This window comes from Enhydra lutris, unplaced genomic scaffold (genome assembly GCF_002288905.1).
Source record: "Enhydra lutris kenyoni isolate GAN:26980312 unplaced genomic scaffold, ASM228890v2 scaffoldscaffold96, whole genome shotgun sequence".
NCBI lineage: Eukaryota > Metazoa > Chordata > Mammalia > Carnivora > Mustelidae > Enhydra > Enhydra lutris.
In genome coordinates this window covers 1,668,105-1,689,617 of record NW_019154180.1, presented here as the reverse complement: position 1 = coordinate 1,689,617, position 21,513 = coordinate 1,668,105, and positions in this window count along the sequence as shown.

Genomic DNA, 21,513 nt, shown 5'->3' with positions numbered 1-21,513 from the left:
CGCCTGAGCCCTGCCGCTGACGACCTGAGATCGGCTCCTTACACCAGACCCTTCATCACTCAGAGACCCGGATGCGGAAGTCTGGACTTGCCATGTGCTCCCATCCCCCACCGCAGATCTTCCCTGACTGACTCTGGGCTGGGGTCCAGGGTCCCTCAATCCTCCTACATCCTCACCATGAAACAAAGCAGGACCTGTGCCCGCCCCTCTACCCCACTGAGGGAGGCCCCGCTCCTTCTGCCAAGGCCCCCAGTGTCTCTGAGACCCGGACGCGCCAGTCCCGCCCTACTGGCCACGTGTCCCCATCCCGCCTGGAGAACTTCCCCGACTGGCCTTGGGACCTGACATCAGTGAAGTCCCTCTGTCCTGCCTCAGGGTTCATACCTTGAATCCCACTCGTGCCTGAGCCCTCCCCTCAGACGACCTGAGATCGGCTCCTTACACCAGGCCCTTCGTCACTCAGAGACCCGGATGCGGAAGTCCGCACTCGCCACATGCTCCCATCCCCCCACCACGGACCTTCCACGACTGACTCTGAGCTGGTGTCTAGGGTCCCTCGGTCCTCCCTCTGCATGCTCACGGTGAAGCCCAGCAGGACCTGTGCCATCCCCTCTCCCCCCGGAGGGAGGCCCTATTCCTTCTGCCAAGGTCCCCAGTCACTAGAGAAACCCGGATGCGCCAGTCCCACCCTAGGGGATACGAGACCCCCATCCCGCCAGATGCCTTTCTAAACTGACCCTGCGGACCGAATTCTGTGAGGTCCCCTCTGTCCTCCCTCAGGGTTCATACCTTGAATCCCATTCACGCCTGAGCCCTCCCGCTGACGACCTCAGATCGGCTCCTTACACCAGGCCCTTCATCACTCAGAGACCCGGATGCAGAAGTCCGGACTCGCCTCGTGCTCCCATCCCCCCACCACAGACCTTCGGCCAGACTCTGGGCGGGGGTCCTGGATCCCTCAGTCCTCCTCCTGCATCCTCACCATGAAGCCCCGCACGACCTGCGCCCGCCCCTCTGCCCGCCTGAGGGAGGCCCTGCTCCCTCCACCAAGGCTCCCAGTCTCTCTGGAGGCCAGGAGGCTCCAGTCAGGCCACCAGACCACTTGTCCCCATCCCGCCCGGGGGACTTCCCAGAATGGCCTTGGGAGCCGATGTCGGTGAGGTCCCCTCTGGCCTCCCTCAGGGTTCATACCGTGACTCCCATTCACGCCTGAGCCCTGCCCTCTGAGGGCCTGAGATCGGCTCCTTACACCAGGCCCTTCGTCACTCAGAGACCCGGATGCGGAAGTCCGCCCTCGCCATGGGCTCCCATCCCCCACCACGGATCTTTTCTGACTGACTCTGGGCTGGGGTCCAGGGTCCCTCAATCCTCCTACATCCTCACCATGAAACAAAGCAGGACCTGTGCCCGCCCCTCTACCCCACTGAGGGAGGCCCCGCTCCTTCTGCCAAGGCCCCCAGTGTCTCTGAGACCCGGACTCGCCAGTCCCGACACGCTGGCCACGTGTCCCCATCCCGCCCGGGGCCTGCCCGGACTGATCCTGGGGCCCGACCTCAGTTTGGACCCCTGTGTCCTGGGCTCCCAACTCCCTCGGTCCTGTCCCCGCTCGGGCCCGACCGCGTCCCCCTGGACCTCCCTGGGCCGCGGTCTTCCTGACCCGGCATCCTTGCCCTCCGACCAAGCTCCTCAGCCCCCTCGGGCCCCCGAGGCACCTTTCAGCCGACGCGCCCTGTGGCCACCCTCCCCAGGGGCCCCAGGGCCGGTCCGCGGCAGGGCCCGAGGGGCTGCACCACCTCGGGGAAGGCTGAGCCCCCCCGATCTCCCTCAGGTGCCGACACCCACTCCAGGGTCGGCCTGGGCCTGTCCCTCTGGGGACCCGTGTCCCCTGCCCTGGCCGCGGCGGGAAGGGCTCAGCCGGACGGTGCTGCCCCGGCCCGGGGTCTCTCGGGGCTGCCGCCAGGGGCCCCCTGGATCCCGGGGGTCCCTCCACGCCCCCCCCCTCGGGGCACCCTCAGGGCAGGGTCTACCTGCACGCCTGGCTGCCAGGCCTGGGCTCCTTCCCTCCGCCAACCTGAATCCGGCTTCCCACACGCAGGGCCTCGCCTCTCTCAGGCCTCGGAGGCGGAAGTCGGCGCTCGTCACATCCGGACCCCAGAGGAAGGGGTCCCCTAGGGCTGACAGCACCTCGGGCGGTGATGGGTCCCAAGTCGGAATCGTGGGGGAGGGGAGGGATCGTGGGCTGGGAGTGGGTGGCGGGTTCCCCGGGTGCTGCCTGGCCTCCTCCCCTGGACTCTAGCAGGCAGGGTTGGGTACCCTCACCCTGTACCCCGCTTAGTCTGTTTGCCTCACACTGAGGCTTTCAGTCCCTGTGTTCCTGGGGAGATTGGGGGGGTGGCAGAGTATAGTTTCTCACATGCAAACATCAAGCCAGACTTTTGTCCTGTAAATACCTGCTTGATTCTTTCTATGCTGTTAAAACCCAAGTCTGGGTAGCATTCCTACTGAGATGAACACAACTCCCTCAGATTTTAAACAAGACTAAGATACCCAGTTGAACAAGTCTATTCACTGAAGACAGACTGAAGGCAGTTATTTCAACCTTGAAAACAGAAATCTAAGGAAAGCTACATAGACACTGAGAAAAGGGTGTGAAATAGAAAATTTTTCTGGTAGTACCCAATAAATGAGTGGTTTTCATAGAGGGGTACATAAGAGAAATTTTCGGAGGGAAGTAGAATGTTACATCTCCACAGAAACTTAAATACATCCACATTACTTTGGACGGATTTTAGGTAAAACGTACAAAAAGTACTTAATGGTAAATGAAGGGTGGGAGAGAATGCAATGAACCACTAAAATGGGTGGTCTTGAGGAAAGGTTTGTTGGAAACACTCTCCCTGCTATGTGACCCACCAGAACTGAACATGAGATAGTCGGTTGCTGCTGGTTCTTTATGGATAGTAAAGAAATGTGCCTTTTCTTCAACCAATGCATCTAGGCCTCCTCAAATTCATCCCTCCAACCCCACCACAGGATGGTGCTTTGTTATGTCTAAGCTGCATCTTGGCCTCCTCAGCACCACCCCCGACCCAAGGAAAGGTCAGGATGGTTCTTGGCAATGTCTAAGGCCCTCCCCCAGGGCTACTATTGGCTAGAGGATAACCTTGCTGACCAATCAAAGCCTAAGTATGGCTCCTCATTGTCCTAGAAGGAGGTATATATGGACAGGCCATGTGTCCTGGATAGACCACTGGGAAATTTTGACAAGGCAAAGGTGACCAGGAAATGAAACATTCCTGTCAAAGTTATGGAACAACCAATCCCAAGGATCAAAAGGAAGAAGAGGAAGATGCCCTCCAACTCAGGTCCTGAGACAGTGTCAGGGTGATATGACAATACCCAAGCTCTTCTTCTACCTCCTTAACATCTCCCCAAGACTCCTACCCTATTCTTGTCTGGCAGTAACTTCAAAACGAGGACAAAGACCTCAGAGCTATCTGTGAAGTCTCCGAGGTCTGGCCCCCGAGAAATGCCCACGGGTTTAGAGACCAAATCTTACATCTACAGTGTATGCCAATATTGATAATTAAAATCAACAAATTGTGAAAAGGTGTGTGTGTGTGTGTGTGTGTGTGTGTGTGTGTGTGTGTGTGTGTATGTGTATGTGCATGTGCATCCACGCACACGTGGTTGTAGACATGAATCCTCTGAATGTGGGGAGAAAGGAAGGAAAGAAGGAAATACACAGATGTATAAGAAGAGAGGAAGGTGTGGTCCTACAGGATTGGGGGTCAGACCAGAAAGTCCACAGCAAGCCATACATGGAGGATAAGGACTGGGTGACGTCTTAGCACTGAAAAAAATAAGAACATAAAAGATTATACTTTCTCCCATGGGCAAGGAGGAAAAGGGCTTGTTTCTGTCTGTGTGTTTTGGGCGAGCAAGGCAGAATGTTAAGGCATAGCTTGCGAAAACTTATATATGGAATGATACGGTGCGTGGCAGTGAACCCCCAGAAAGGCAGAAAAATGCATCACCTCTACATCACTTATATCATAGTCATGTTCTTTCTCCTCCTCCTCCCCACTTCCTCCCCCCCCCCCCCCCCTCCTCCTTTATTTTTTTTGCATTCTACCCTATGCTATAAGCAACTGAAGGTCCTCCAAATAACCAAAAATCTTAGACTAATGAAAATCAATGATAGTACTCCCCAGCACTAAAATCATAGTCTTTGGATACCCAAATCCAATACTAATTAGGTTATTTTTTGTTAAGAAACTGGAGGTAGAGTAGTAGCCTCCCCAAAGGCAGGGCAACAGGAGTGGTTCACACCCAGTGCTGGCAATAAACTGCAGATAACCTTTTAAATTAAACTTTTAATTTTGAGATAATTGTAGACTCACATGCAGTCACAAATAATAAAAAGAGATTCTTTGTACCATTTAGCCAGTTCCGCTAATGATAACTTAATATAAATTGTGGTAGTATAATATTGCTACTGGGACATTGACATGAATACAGTCAAGATACAGAACATTTCCATCATTTCAAGCATCTTTCATATTGCCCATTTATGGACACATCCACTTTCCTCTTATCTCCATCCCTCTTTAACCTCATCTGTTCTCCATTTCTATATTATTGTAATTTCAAGAATATTATATAAATTGAACTGTACATAAGCTGTGGGCGTTGGCTTATTTCAATCAGCATTATTCTCTGAAGATTTACCCAGGTCATTGTTGTATGCATCAATAGTTCATGTCTTTTTATCGTTGAGTAGTATTCCATGGTATGTGTATGTACCATAGTTTGTTTGACCATTACTCCATTGAAAGTTATCAGACTGTTTTTGTTGTTTGGCTATTATGAATAAAGATGTTCTGGATATTTACATGCAGGTTCTGGGTGAAAATGAGTTTTCACATCTCAGCACAAATGCTCAGGAATGTATAGGTCAAATAGCATATTTAGGGTTTTTTTTTTCTATTTTTTAATTTAAATTCAGTTAATTAACATATAGTGTATTACTAGTTTTAGGGGTAGAGTTCAGTGATTCATCAGTCTTATATAATACCCAGTGCTCATTACATCAAGTACCCTCCTTAATGTCCATCACCCAGTTACCCCATCCCCCACCCCCTCCCCTCCAGCAACCCTCAGTGTGTTCCCTAGAGTTAAGAGTCTCTTATGGTTTGCCTCCCTCTCTGTTTTCATCTTATTTAAGTTTTCTTTCCCTTCCACTATGTTCATCTGTTTTGTTTTTTTAAATTCCACATGTGAGTGAAATCATACGGTATTTGTCTTTCTCTGACTGACTTATTTTGCTTAGCATAATACCCTCTAGTTCCATCCACATTGTTGCAAATGGCAAGATTCAATATTTGATGGCTGAATAGTACTCCAGTGTGTGTGTGTGTATATATATGTATATAAAATATGCATATGTATATTATGTATATACATAATATACATTATATATATTATATATATAATATATATTATAGTGTATAATGTATATTGTATAATATATATTATGTTGTATAATGTACATTGTATAATGTATATTATGTATATACATTACATATAATCTTATATATTATATATTATATATTATATAATACATATTATGTATATACATAATATACATATGCATATTTTATATACATATATATATGAAACTTCATCTTTATCTATTCATTTGTCGATGGACATCTCAGATCTTAGTTCTTTCCATAGTTAGCTATTGTGGGCCTTGCTGCTATAAACATTGAGGTGTTTGTGCCCCTTCAAATCACTATCTTTGTATCCTTTGGAAAAATATCTAGTACTACAATTGTTGGGTCATAAGGTAGCTCTATTTTTAACTTCTTGAGGAACCTCCATACGGTTTTGCAGACTGGGCTGCACTATTCGCATTTCCACCAATTGTGTAAGAGGCTTCTCTTTTCTCTGCATCCTTACCAACATCCATTGTTTCCTGAGTTGTAATTTTAGCCATTCTGACAGGTGTGAGGTGATATCTCATTGAGGTTTTGATTTGTATTTCTCTGATGCCCAGTGATGTTGAACATTTTTTTCATGTGACTATTGGCCATTTGTGTGTTTTCTTTGGAGAAATGTCTGTTCATGTCTTCTGCCCACTTCTTGACTGGATTTTTTGTTTTTTTGGGTATTGAGTTTGGTAAGTTCTTTATAGATCTTGGATACTAGCCCTTTATCTGACATGTCATTTGTGAATATCTTCTCCCATTCTTTAGGATGCCTTTTATTTTGTTGATTATTTCCTTTGCTGTGCAAAAGCTTTTTACCTTCATGAAGTCCCAATAGTTCATTTTTTTCTTTTATTTTCCTTGCTGTTGGAGATGCCTCTAGCAAAAGGTTGCTGTGGCTGAGGTTAAAGAGGTTGGTGCCTGTGTTTTCCTCTAGGATTTTGATGGACTCCTGTCTCACATTTAGATTTTTTATCCATTTTGAGTCTATTTTTGTGTATGGTGTAAGAAAATGGTCCAGTTTCATTCTGCATGTGGATGTCCAATTTTCCCAACACCATTAGCTAAGAGACAGTTTTTTTTTTTCCCATTGGACAGTCTTTCCTGTTTTGTTGAAGATTAGTTGACCATAGAATTGAGAGTCTATTTCTGAGTTATCTATTTTGTTCCATTTATCTATGTGTCTGTTTTTGGGCAAGTACCGTATTGTCTTGATGATTACAGCTCTGTAATAGATCTTGAAGTCAGGAATTGTGATGCCACCAGCTTTGGTTTCCTTTTCAACATTTGTTTGGCTATTGGGGGTCTTTTCTTGTTCCATAAAAATTTTAGGATTATTGTTCCAGCTCTGTGAAAAAAAAGTTGATAGTATTTTGATAGGGATTGCATTGAAAGTACAGACTGCTGTAGGTAACAGACATTTTCACAATATTTGTTATTCCAATCCATGAGCATGGAACATTTTCCACTTGTTTGTGTCTTCCTCAATTTCTTTCACGAGTGTTCTATAGTTTTCAAGTACGGATGCTTTGCCTTTTTGATTAGGTTTATTTCTGGGTATCTTATGAGTTTTGGTGCATTCGTAAATGGGATTGACTGCTTCATTTCTCTTTCTTCTGTCTCATTGTTAGTGTACAGAAAAGCAACTGAATTCTGTGCATTGACTTTATATTTGACACTTTGCTGGATTCCTGTATGAATTATAGCAATTCTGGTGTGGAGTTTTTTGGTTTTTCCATATAGAATATTATGTCATCTGAAAAGAGTGAGAGTTTGACTTCTTCCTTGCCTATTTGGATGCTTTTTATTTCTTTCTGTTGTCTAGTTGCTGAGACTAGGATTTCTAGTACTATGATGAACAACAGTGGTAATAGTGGACATGCTTGTCGTGTTCCTGACCTTAGGGGAAAAGCTTCCAGTTTATTCCCACTGAGAATGGTATTTGCTGTGGGCTTTTCATAGATAGCTTTTTTTCATATTTCAAATCTGTACACTTTATAAAATATTTTTTATTTTATTTTTTTCAGTGTTTCAAAATTCATTGTTTACGCACCTCACCCAGTGTTCCATGCAATATGTGCCCTCTTTAATACCAGCCAGATATTGAGATATATATCCTCTATCCCCACACTGTGAAGAGTTTTAATCAAGAAAGTATGCTGTACTTTGTCAAATGCTTTTTCTGCATCTATTGAGAGGATCATATCTTTCTTGTCCTTTCTTTTATTAATGTAGTTTATCATGTTTATTGATTTGAGGATGTTTAACCACTCTTGCTGCCCAGGAAGAAATCCCACTTGGTTGTGGTGAATAATCCTTTTAAAGTACCATTGGGTCCTATTGGCTAGGATTTTGGTGAGGATTTTTATACCAATGTTCATCAGATATATTGTTCTGTAATTCTCTTTTTTGGTGAGCTCTTTGTCTGCTTTTCAGATCAAGGTAATATTGGTTTCATAGAATGAGTTTGGAAATTTTCCTTCCATTTCTTCAGAAGAATATGGTACTAATTCTTCTTTTAATATTTGGTAGAATCAATTCTCTAATTTCCCTTTCTGTATTTTCATTGTTAGTGTATAAGAAAGCCACTGATTTCTGTACATTGACTTTGTATCCTGCCACGTTACTGAATTGCTGTATGAATTCTAGTAGTTTGGGGGTGGAGTCTTTTGGGTTTTCCATATAAAGAATCATGTCATCTGCAAAGAGAGAGAGTTTGACTTCTTCATTGCCAATTTGGATAACTTTTATTTCTCTTTGTTGTCTGATTGCTGTTACTAGGACTTCTAATTCTATGTTGAACAAGAGTTGTGAGAGTGGGCATCCTTGTCGTGTTCCTGATCTCAACGGGAAGACTGCAAGCTTTTTCCCATTGAGGATGATATTTGCTGTGGGTCTTTCATAGATTTTATGAAGTTCAGGAATGTTCCCTCTATCCCTATACTTTGAAGCGTTTTAATCAGGAACGGATGCTGGATTTTGTCAAATGCTTTTTCTGCATCAATTGAGAGGACCATGTGGTTCTTCTCTCTTCTCTTATTAATTTGTTCTATCACATTGATTGATTTGCGAATGTTGAACCATCCTTGTAGTCCAGGAATGAATCCCACCTGGTCATGGTGGATAATCTTCTTAATGTGCTGTTGGATCCTGTTTGCTAGGATCTTGTTGGGAATCTTAGCATCCATATTCATCAGTGATATTGGTCTGAAATTCTCCTTTTTGGTAGGGTCTTTGCCTGGTTTGGGGATCAGGGTAATGCTGGCTTCATAGAAAGAGTCTGGAAGTTGTCCTTCTGCTTCAATTTTTTGAAAGAGCTTCAGGAGAATAGGTGTTATTTCTTCTTTGAATGTTTGGTAGAATTCCCCAGGGAATCCATCAGGTCCTGGGCTCTTGTTTTTTGGGATGTTTTTGATCACTGCTTCAATCTCGTTACAAGATATCGATCTATTCAGGTTGTCAATTTCTTCCTGGTTCAATTTTGGGAGTTTATAGTTTTCCAGGAATGCATCCATTTCATCTAGGTTGCTTAGCTTATTGGCATATAACTGTTGATAATAACTTCTGATGATTGTTTCTACTTCCTTGGTGTTAGTTGTGATCTCTCCCTTTTCATTCGTAATTTTATGAATTTGGGCTTTCTCTCTTTTCTTTTGGATTAGTGTGGCCAATGGTTTATTGATCTTATTGATTCTTTCAAAAAAACAGCTTCTAGTTTCATTGATACATTCTACTGTATCTCTGGTTTCTACCTCATTGATCTCAGCTCTAATCTTGATTATTTCCCTTCTTATGTGTGGAGTTGGTTTGATTTGTTGTTGATTCTCCAGTTCTTTAAGGTGTAGAGACAGCTGGTGTGTGTTCTGGATTTTTCAATTTTTTTGAGGGAGACTTGGATGGCTATGTATTTCCCCCTTAGGACCGCCTTTGCTGTATCCCATAGGTTTTGGACCGAAGTGTCTTCATTCTCATTGGTTTCCATGAATTGTTTCAGTTCTTCTTTGATCTCCTGGTTGATCCAAGCATTCTTTTTTTTTTTTTAAAGATTTTATTTATTTATTTGACAGAGAGAGATCACAAGCAGGCAGAGAGGCAGGCAGAGAGAGAGGAGGAAGCAGGCTCCCTGCTGAGCAGAAAGCCCGATACGGGGCTCGATCCCAGGACTCTGAGATCATGACCTGAGCCAAAGGCAGCGGCTTAACCCACTGAGCCACCCAGGTGCCCCATGATCCAAGCATTCTTAAATAAGGTGGTCTTTAGCTTCCAGGTGTTTGAGTTCCTTCCGAACTTTTCCTTGTGATTGAGCTCCAGTTTCAAAGCATTGTGATCTGAGAATATGCAGGGAATAATCTCAGTCTTTTGGTATTGGTTGAGTCCTGATTTGTGACCCAGTATGTGGTCTATTCTTGAGAAGGTTCCATGTGCACTTAAGAAGAATGAATATTCTGTTGTTTTAGGGTGGAATGTTCTGTATATATCTATGAGGTCCATCTGGCCCAATGTGCCAATGTGTCATTCAATGCTCTTGTTTCTTTATTGATTTTCTGCTTCGATGATCTGTCTATTTCTGAGAGAGGTGTGTTAAGATCTCCTACTATTAATGTATTCATATCAATATGACTCTTTATCTTGATTAACAGTTTTCTTATGTAATTGGCTGCTCCCATATTGGGGGCATGGATATTTACAATTGTTAGATCATCTTGGTGGATAGTCCCTTTAAGAATTATGTAGTGTCCTTCTGTATCTCTGACTACAGTCTTTAGTTTAAAATCTAATTTATCTGATATGAGAATCGCTACCCCGGCCTTCTTTTGAGGCCCATTGGCATGAAAGATGTTTCTCCAACCCTTCACTTTCAGTCTGGGTGTATCTTTAGGTTCAAAATGGGTCTCTTGTAGACAACATATGGATGGGTCCTGTCGTTTTATCCAATCTGCAACCCTGTGCCATTTTATGGGTGCATTTAGGTCATTCACATTGAGAGTGATTATTGATAGATACATTTTTATTGACATTGTGTTACCTTTGAAGTCTTTCTTTCTGTAGATTGTCTCTATATTTCTGTTCAATGCTATTCTTAGGATTTTTCCTCTTTTATAGAACTCCCCTTAATATTTCCTGCAGTGTTGGCTTGGTGGTAGAATTCCCCTGGGAAGCCATTCAGCTCTGGACTCCTGTTTGTTGGGAGATTTTTTTTTTAAAGATTTCATTTATTTGACAGACAGAGATCACAAGTAGGCAGAGAGGCAGGCAGAGAGAGAGGGGGAAGCGGGCTCCCTGCTGTGAGCAGAGAGCCCAATGCAGGGCTGGATCCCAGGACCCTGGGATCATGACCTGAGCCGAAGGCAGAGGCTTTAACCCACTGAGCCACCCAGGCGCCCCGGGAGATTTTTGATTACTGATTCAATTTCCTTGCTGGTAATGGGTCTGTCTATGTTTTTTATTTCTTCCTGTTTCAGTTTTGGTAGCTTATACATCTCTAAGAATGCATCCATTTCTTCCAGATTGCCTAGTTTGTTGGCATATAGTTGCTCATAATATGTTCTTATAATTATTTGTATTTCCTCAGTGTTGGTTGTGAACTCTCCTCTTTCATTCATGATTTTATTAATTTGGGTCCTTTCTCTTTTCTTTTTGATAAGTCTGGCCAGGAGTTTGTCAATCTTATTAATTCTTTCAAAGAACCAACTCCTAGTTTTGTTGATCTGTTTTACTATTCTTTTGGTTTCCATTACATTGATATCTGCTCTGATCTTGATAAATTCTCTTTTCCTCCTGGATTTAGGCTTGATTTGCTGTTCTTTCTCTAGACCCTTATGTGTAAGTTTAGGTTGTGTATTTGAGAACTTTCTTGTTTTGCTGTATACTTCCCTCTTTGGGCTGCCTTTGCTATATCCCACATTTTTTTTTTTTTTAGTTTTTTAATATTTTATTTTATTTTTTTCAGTGTTCCAAGATTCATTGTTTAGGCACCACACCCAGGCTCCATGCAATATGTGCCCTCCTTAATACCCACCACCAGGCTCATCTATCCCCCACTCCCCTCCAAAACCCTCAGTTTGTTTCTCAGAGTCTACAGTCTCTCATGCTTCATCTCCCCCTCTGATTTCCCCCAATACAATTTTCCTTTCCTTCTCCTAACGTCCTCCATGTTATTCCTTATGCCCAACATTTGTATCCCAAAGATTTTGAACAGTTGTATTTTCATTTTCATTTTTTTCCATGATTTTTAAAAATTCTTCTTTAATTTCCTGATTGACCCATTCATCCTTTAGTAGGATGCACTTTAACCTCCATGTTTTTTCATTTTTCCAAAATTCCTCTTGTGATTAAGTTCAAGTTTCAAAGCATTGTGGTCTGAAAATATGCAGGGGAAGATCCCAATCTTTTGGTACTGGTTAAGACCTAATTTGTGACCCAGTATGTGATCTAGTCTGGAATATGTTCCATGTACATTCACGAAGAATGTGTATTCTCTTGTTTAGGATGAAATGCTCTGAATATAATTGATAAGTCCGTCTGGTCCAGTGTGTCATTCAAAGCCCTTATTTCCTTGTTGGTTTTCTGCTTAAATGATCTGTCCATTGCAGTGAGTGGGATGTTAAAGTCCCCTACAATTAGTGTATTATTATCAATGTGTTTCTTTAATTTTGTTATTGCTGGTTTATATAATTAGCTGTTCCCATAATTGGGGCATAAATGTTTATAATTGTTAGGTTTTCTTTTTGGATAGACCCTTTAAGTATGATACAGTGCCTTCCTCATCTCTTATCATAGTCTTTGGTATAAAATCTAATTTCTCTGATGTAAGGATTAGCCATTCCAGCCTTCTATTGATGTCTGTTAGCATGATAAATTGTTCTTCAACCCCTCACTTTAAATCTGGAGGTGTCTTTGGGCCTAAAATGAGTCCCTTGCAGACAGCATATAAGGGGGTCTTTCTTTTTTATCCAATATGATACCCTGTGTCTTTGGATTGGGGCATTTAGCCCATGTACATTCAGAGTAATTATTGAAAGATATGAATTTAGTGTCATCGTATTACCTGTAAAGTCACTGTTTCTGTATATTGTCTCTGTTCCTTTCTGGTTTATGTTACTTTTGGGCTATCTCCTCATTTAAAGGATCCCCTTTAATATTTCTTACAGAGCTGGTTTAGTGATCACAAATTCTTTTAATTTCTGTCTGTCCTGGAAGCTTTTTAACTCTCCTTTTTTGAATGACAGTCTTGTTGGATTAATTATTCTTGGCTGCATATTTTTCTCATTTAGCACCTGAATATATCATGCCAGTCCTTTCTGGCCTGCCAGGTCTCTGTGGATAGGTCTTATACCTGTCTAATATTTCTACCATTGTAGGTTACAGACCTCCTGTCCTGATCTGCTGTCAGGATTTTCTCTTTGCCTCTGAGATTTGCAAGCTTCACTATTATATGTTGTGGTGTTGACCTGTTTTTTATTGATTTTGAGGACCTGAATGCCTGTTTCCTTCCCCAGATTAAGCAAGGTCTCAGCTATAATTTGCTCCAATATACTTTCTGCCTGTCTCTCTCTTTCCTCTTCTGGGATCCAAATTATTCTACTATTGTTTCACTTTATGGTATACATTTATCTCTCTACTGCTTCCCTTATGATCCAGTAGTTTTTTATCTCTCTTTTTCTCAGTTTCTTTTTTCACCACCATTTGGTCTTCTATATCACCAATTCTTTCTTCTGCTTCATTTTTCCCAGCAATTAGAGCCTCCATTTTTTTATTACATCTTATTAATAGCCTTTTAAAATTTCAACTTAATTAGGTTTTAGTTCTTTTATTTCTCCTGAAAGGGATGCTCGAGTGTCTTCCGTGCTTTTTTCAAGCCCAGCTAGTTTCTTTATAATTGTTATTTTGAACTCTATTCCCAATATCTTAATCATGTTCATACTGATTAGGTCCCTAGTACTGCCTCTTGTTTTCTTTTTTGAGGTGAGTTTTTCCATCTCGTCATTCTTCCAGAAAGTGGTCACTTTTCTATTTGTAGAATTGCAACAATTCTTTTCTTAAACCTCTGGTTGAGTTTGCAGGTGTTCGGAATGATTTGATAACTATCTAACTGAATTCCTGGACCAAACAAAACTAAGGTTTCCTACTTCTCTGCCATCTTGGACTATTCTTGAATGTTTAGTTTTATAAGAAACTGCCAAACTGTTTTCCAGAGTAACTGCACCATTTTGTATCCCTACTGGCAGTGTATGAGTGATACAGTTTTTCCATGTCCTCACCATTTTTTTATTTTAGCCATTCTGATAGGTATCTAATGATATCTCATTGTGGTTTTGATTTTTATTTTCCCTAGTGGCTACTAATCCTGAACATCTTTCCATGTGCGTATTTGCCATCCTTCTGTACATCCTCCTCAATGAAATGTCCACTCATGTCTTTTGCCCATTTCCTAGTTGTATTGTCTACGTTTTTGTTTTTGCTTTTCTGTTGAGTTTTGAGAGTTCATTACATATCCTAAATGCTTGTGCTTTATCGGATGTATGGTTTGTAAATATTTTCTTGCAGTCTCTATTTTGTGTTTTCAGCCTTTTTACAGTCTTTTGTAGAACAAACATTTTTAACATTGATAGTCTTTTTTTTTTACTTTTATGGATCACACTTTTGGTTTCAAGTTTTAAGAACTCTGCCTAGCCCTACATCTTAAAAATTTTCCATGTTTTTTTCCTATAAGTTTTATAGCTTTATGTTTTACGAGTAAGCCCATTAGTTTTATGCTAATTTTTTATAAGGAGAAAGGATGAAATCAACTTTTTGTTTGGTTGTTTTTTTTTTTTTCATTTCTCTTGGCCTATAAATGTCCAATTGCTCAGTACCATTTGTTAAATAGGCTGTCTTTGCTCTACTGAATTGGTTTTGTATTTTTATCAAAGGTCAGCTGGGAATATTTGTATTGTTCTATTACCATAGCTATATAGTAAATTTTTAAGTACATCAGACATACCCATCCCAATTAATTCTCTTTCAAAAATGTTTGTTATTCGGGGCGCCTGGGTGGCTCAGTGGGTTAAAGCCTCTGCCTTCGGCTCGGGTCATGGTCCCAGGGTCCTGGGATCAAGCCCCGCATCGGGCTCTCTGCATGGCAGGGAGCCTGCTTCCTCCTCTCTCTCTCTCTCTCTGCCTGTTTCTCTGCCTACTTGTGATCTCTGTCTGTCAAATAAATAAATAAAATCTTTTTAAAAAAATGTTTGTTATTCTAGTTCCTTTTTCTATCCAGGTGAATTTTATTTTATTTTATTAATTTTTTATTTGAGTACAGTTTACACACAGTGTTACATACAATATGGTGACAACTGTCACCATACAATACTATTATAATATCATTGACTATATTCTTTATGCTATGCCTTTTATTCCTGTGTATATATTCCATAACTTGAAACCTGTATGTCCCACTCCCCTTCACCCATTTTGCTCATCCTCTACCCTCTCCCCTCATTTTAGAATAAATTCATCTATATCTCAAAAATTCTGTGCTGGGATTTTTTGTTATACCTGTGTATCAATTTAATAGATTTAAAGCCAATGAGGTCATATATTTTTCCTTGTGTGAGTTTTGGTAGTTTGTATATTTCCATGAATTGATCTCTTTCATCTAAGTTACTGAATTTATGGCCACAGGGCTATTTGAAGTATTCTGTTATTATCAATTTAATATCCATGGGATCACTAGGGATAGTCCCTCTTTCATCATTGATATTGGTAATTTGTTTTTCTTTTTTTTTATTGGTTATCCTGGTTAGAGTTTGATCAATTTTAATTATCTTTTCAAAGACGTTTTTTGTTTTATTCATTTTCTCTATTATTTTCCTGCTTTAAATTTATTGATTTCTCCTGTAGTTTGCATTATTTTCTCTCTTCAATTTGCTTTAAATTTAATTTGGTCTTTCTTTAGTTTCCTAGGGTAGAAGTTTAGATTACTTATTTTAGATCTTTCTTCCTAATACAAGCATTTAAATATGCTATAAATTTCCCTCAAGGACCACTTTAGCTGAATCCCACAAATGTTGATGTGTATTTTTATTTTCATTCAATTTAATGTATTTTTAAATTTCTTAAGACCCCCTCTTTAACCCTTTCTACCTTTCTGTCAGTCAACAAATGTTTACTGGGCATCAATTTTGTGCTAGGCACTACAGGTACAGCCAAACAAAGCCTCAGGGAGTTTACAGTCTATTGAAGGAGGGAAGTTAGAATACTTTAATAAATGACCAGATTAGGTTATGTCAAACCTGCTAATCTCTAATCCCTACAAAGAAAATTCAATAGGAAATGTGGAAAGCAGGTGAGGGCTGCTTTACTTATGGTGGTAGGACCTTAAGGTTGTATGTAGCTCTAGTGTAAGTATGCATGTGGAAGGGATCAGGAAACCAGGCCAGTGGTGAGGAGTGTGAGAGCCATAATGTGGGAGGGTCAGGTCAGTTTGCTTACTACCTTCAGAATCTTCTACCTTACCTTCCTGACTTCCCACTGTCCCTAGCTTGAATAATTTTTTCTGTCTATAGCTTGGGCCCTATTGCTCCTGTACTCCATGCCTCTAGGGCTTTGTTCCTAACACCCTTTCCCTCCTCTCTCAGATTCATCTTCCTTTAGCCCCAGCTGTGATTCACCTCCTAAGGGACACCTGCCCCTCTTTACCTTCCTCTCAGGACTCAAACATCCATTTCATCATGCTCTAGCTCCATGGAGTATGCTTTTGTTTAAGAGTGGCTCTGTGCATGTAGGTACTTCCCTTAGACTACAGGATAGGCTCTCAGAGGGCCATGACTGCTTCTGAGCCTCTTGGTGTTCTCAATGTTACCCAGCATACTGCTTGGCACAGAAGAGAGGAAGCACTCAGATTATGTTGCATGGCACTACCAATGATGACAGCAGGGCTTACAAGCTCTCAAACTTAAGGTTTTGCAATGCTCTACATTGTTAGAGCAGATCCAAGCAGAGGCTATGGGAGGGAGGAAGGGAATGCAGAAGAGAGGACTGGGTTTGTCCAAAGTCATTGGTATAGAAGACCTAGAGCTTTCCTCTCCTTTGCTCTCACACAACACTTTCTCCTGGCTTTCTTTCCATCACTGGCCTATCTCTCTGTTCTCTCCATCTACATACCAAGTGCAGATGCTCTTCTAGACTGTGCCCCAGGCCTTCCCAAACTCTCACTTCGGTCACCATGTACTTCCTGCCTATTATTATCATTCCCCTTCTCTAGCTTGACCTCTCTTCTGACCTTTATAGATGAGTATATGTTTGTCTCTCAGACCCATCCACCTGGAGGCCTAACAGGCATTTCAGTTTCAATAGGGCCCCAAACAGCCTCATCTCCTTATGGAATAACCATAGTTATTCCAGCCATCATCAGGATGGAAACCAATGATCAATACCTCTGTCAATTTTAATCATAGATGATTTCTGACTCTACCTTATCTTCTCTATCCCCACTGAAACGATTTGGTATGTGGGACCTTTTGCTGGTCTATTTTCTCTCAGATCCATTCATGACATTTCTCCTGCTCCATTATGTTTTTCAGGCCAAATTTCCTTGGCTCTTATACCTCATGGAGGGAGAGTGAAAGTGAGAGAATGAAAGAAGGAAGATGAGAGAGTGAGTTCCTCCCTCTCTGCCTTGAGCCATATCCATTTCCTCTGTGACACCATCTCCCACAAATAGACTCTTGTGATTCCAGTTTCTATCAGATGCCTCAGGACTCTGGATACCCTGGCTCTATTTTTTCCTCTAGGCTAGGTGTGGTAGCAGTTTCCTGCTGCTTCTTATCTCTGGCTTGCTTCTTCTTACACAATATCACTCCTCAGTAATTCCATCTTGTATATAACCAGCTCTCTGTGTTACATTTTCCTCCTGCAAAAAATTAGAGTAGCCCTTGACTGATACAGCACTTACTACTTTTAACCTAGCTTATTGTAACAGCTTTTTAGTAAATCATCTTGATTCTGTCATATTTCTCTCTAACTTGTGCCAAATATTGAAGCCAAAGTAATATGTTTTAGACTAATTTTGCCTAAAAACTTTAATATCTTCTTGTTGCCTACAGGATGGAGCCCTTATCTTGATTTTTAGTCTAATGGTCAGATGGATGGGAGAGGGAACATTGCCAGTGTTTGTTGGACCAAACAAGATGGGGACAAGAGCAGCAAGCTAGAAATGTGGGGTAGGGGTAAGCAGATGGAAAATCAAACCACCCACTGAGCAGGGAGCCCTACAAAGGGCTCAATCCTAGGACCCTGAGATCATGACCCAAAAGCAGATGCTTAACTGACTGAGCCACCCAGGTGCCTTGACCTGAGTATGTTTTAAAAGTTCACTCTGCTGTGTGGAGAATGGTTTGAAAGGGCAAGTAGTGGAAACAGGAAGGCAATGAAGCAAGGTGGTGGCTGGGAAATCAACAGACTGGATGATAAAAGGTATATGGGATGAAGAAAAGAGAAGAATCAAGGCTGACAGACATTTGGCTTGAACAGTTAGCTCACTGAGATGAGGAAGATTTCAGGACTAGTAGGCCTGGGAAGAGGAGATTTCAGTGTTCTGCTTTGGGCAATATAACAAATGCTTTTTACTACAAATTACATAAAATCCAAATAAAAATTGACTCATTAGTAAAGGAACTGTAATGGCTCATGGAAGTGAAACAGAAGTCCACAGCAGCAAGATTCCAAGCATGATTTGATCAGAGCTCTAGCTCAGTTGTTCTTACTCTTTTGGCACTTTCTTTAGGCACCAGTCTGGTTTATCTCATGGTAGCAAAATTGCTACAGTACTTGTAAGCCTCATTTTCATATATCATGTCTGCAGAGAAAAGAAGAACATACATGAAATTCCAAGGCAGGGAAAAGTTCTGAAATCCACTACAATTGCACCAGCCTGGGTCACACACCTGTCCTGGAAGTAATCACTGGACCCTAAAGAATGGGATGTGTTGACTAACTTAAGTTAGGTTATGCACCTTTCATCTAGATCTGGGAAGCTGAAATTAGGTCTCCCAGAAGCATACAGATATCTTTAGAAAATGACAGAAGAGGGGAACCTGGGTGACTCAGTTGGTTGAACAGCTGCCTTCATCACAGGTCATGATCCTGGAGTCCCGGGATCGAGTCCCGCATTGGGATCCCTGCTTGGCAGGGAGTTTGCTTCCCCCTCTGACACTCCCCCTTCTCATGCTCTTTCTCTATCTCCCTCTCTCTCTCTCAAATAAGTAAATAAAATCTTTTAAAAAATAAAATCATGGAGGTAAGGAAGCTATGGAGAAGTAGGAGGAAAGGATTGGATGCTGGAAAGTCAATTAACTGGTGTCCAATATAATGTGTTTAATTTGAAATTTGAGCAGGACATCTAAGAGGAAATATTGGGAAGGCAGTCGGAAGTTTGAATTTCTTTTGTTTTGTTTCGTTTTATGTTCAGTTAGCCAGCATATAGTACATCATTAGTTTTTGATGTCATGTTCAGTGATTCCTTAGTTGTGTATAAAACCCACTGCTCATCACAACACATGCTCTCCTTAATACCCATCACCCAGTTACCCCCTCCCCCACCACCCTCCCTTCTGTAACCTTCAGTTTGTTTCCTGGAGTCCAGAGTCTCTCATGGTTTGTCTCCCTCTCAGATTTCTTCCCATTCAGGTTTCTCTCCCTTACCCTGTGGTTCTCTGTGCTATTTCTTATGTTCTACATATGAGTGAAATCATATGTTAGTTGTTTTTCTCTGCTTGACTTATTTCACTTAGCGTAATCCCCTCCAGTTCCATCCATGTCAATGCAAATGGTAGTTATTCATCCTTTCTGATGGCTGAGTAATATTCCATTGTATATATGAACCACATCTTCTTTATTCATTCACCCATTGAAGGACATCTTGTCTCCTTCCACAGTTTGGCTATTGTGAACATCGCTACTATGAACATTGGTATGCATGTGCCTCTTCTTTTCTCTACATCTGTATCTTTGGGGAAATACCTAGTAGTGCAATTGCTGGGTCATAGGGAAGCTCTACTTTTAACGTCTTGAGGAACCTCCATGCTGTTTGAGACTGGAGAGTTCTGATATGGGAATAGACATTTGGGAGTTGTAGGCTTATAGATGACATTTAAGGCCATTGAAATGGATGGACATTGGAATCCATTAAATGGTTGAGAATGGATTGGACATTGAAATGGATGGACACTTAGGTAGTTGCAAGAACAGAGAGAAAAGTAAGGAGGTTTGTGGATTGGAGCCTGGGATACCCCAACATTCAGAGTTCGAGAGAACAACCAACAGAGTGTGGTATCATAGAAGCTATTAGAAGAACGTGTTTCAGGACGGAGGAACTACATATGGGTGTTGAACACTGAAGAGGGGTCAAGAAAGATAAGGCAAGAAATGTGACTTCGATTAGGCAACATATTTGTCATTTGTGATCTTCACAAGGGCCATGTTAGAGGAGTCGTGGAGATAGAAATTTGATTGGAGAGAATTCCTGTGTAGATACAACACAAAGAAATAATTCTTTAAATAGACTTTGCTGTGAGGAGTATGACCTGGAGTTCCTGTCACTTGTAGAATGTAAGTTCTATGAGGACAGAGTTCTTGCCTATTTTTTTCCACTGCTGAATCTCCAGTACTTAGAACTCTGCCTGGTATGGAGTAGCTGTGCAATTAATATTTTTTGGATGAACTAATAGTAATACGGAGAAGAAAGGAGGACCCAAGAGATATCTTGGGTGTGAAGGTATTCAATAAAGTCCTGGCCCTTCAGTGCTTCTGGAGAGAGTGCTGCAAATTGTCAAGAATTGTCAAGAAGATAGAGGAGACTTCCCATGAATCACATATCCAATGTAAATATAAAGGTCATGCTAGTAGCTGATTTCTCCATCTCACCCAGAAACATAATGCCAGTTCTTACAATGTTGGGATGAGGCTAAATCTGAAATGGGACTATAAAATGTTTTGATAGAGGGCAGAATCTTTCCCTTTCTTATATGAGTATAAGAAAGAGTATCTTTCTTTTGCAGAGTATCTCTTTTGGAGATAGGCTGGCAACATCCATTACTCAAGATCCCATGACATCCAGCCAGACAATGTGAAATCAATAACATGGTCAACAAATATATGAGTCATAGCTGCGTTTGTCTACTTTTAAGTTACCTGCAGACTCCAAACTGTCATTGATGCTAAAATGAGTTCCCTAGGATCAGTAACTCACACTTCTTGTATAGGTTTTTATAATAGTCAAAGAGAGAAATAATGAGGACTTGCACTATAGTGGCAGTGGGGATGAGAAGTGAAGGACAGATTTGACAGAAGAATGTTAATCAAAGGGAAATTGGCAGAATGTGGTAACTAGTTGGAAACCTCCCAGATCTGTGGCATAGGTAACTCTAAAGATGATGTAATAATTCCCTGAAACAGGAACACAAGGAAGGAGTTAAATTTGCATGGAAGGAGTAAGGGAGAGATGACAAGTTCATTTTTTAGACTTGTCATATTTGAGATGTTTGTGTGGTGTCTAGTCAGAGATGTTAGGCAGATAGTTTGTTATATGAATTGGGAGCTCAGGAGAGCTATGAGCTGCAGGTGTTTGTGTGTGTGTGTTGGGGCTTGTCTTGAGCTTACTGGTGCTAGTTGGAACCATAGTAGTAGAAGATAATGTCCAGAGAAAGAAGTCATGGAATTAAGGAAGGAACCCTGGGTTTCCCAGCGTTTGATGGATTACTAAATAAGTGGCAATCCCGGGGCGCCTGGGTGGCTCAGTGGGTTAAGCCGCTTCCTTCAGCTCGGGTCATGATCCCAGGTCCTGGGTTCGAGCCCCACATCGGGCTTTCTGCTCAGCAGGGAGCCTGCTTCCTCCTCTCTCTCTGCCTGCCTCTCTGCTTACTTGCGATTTCTCTCTGTCAAATAAATAAATAAAATCTTAAAAAAATAAGTGGCAATCCCAAAGAGACTAAAAATATTAAAGTGTGTCTAAGGAGTACAATGTTTCAGGGAGGGAGTGGTGAAC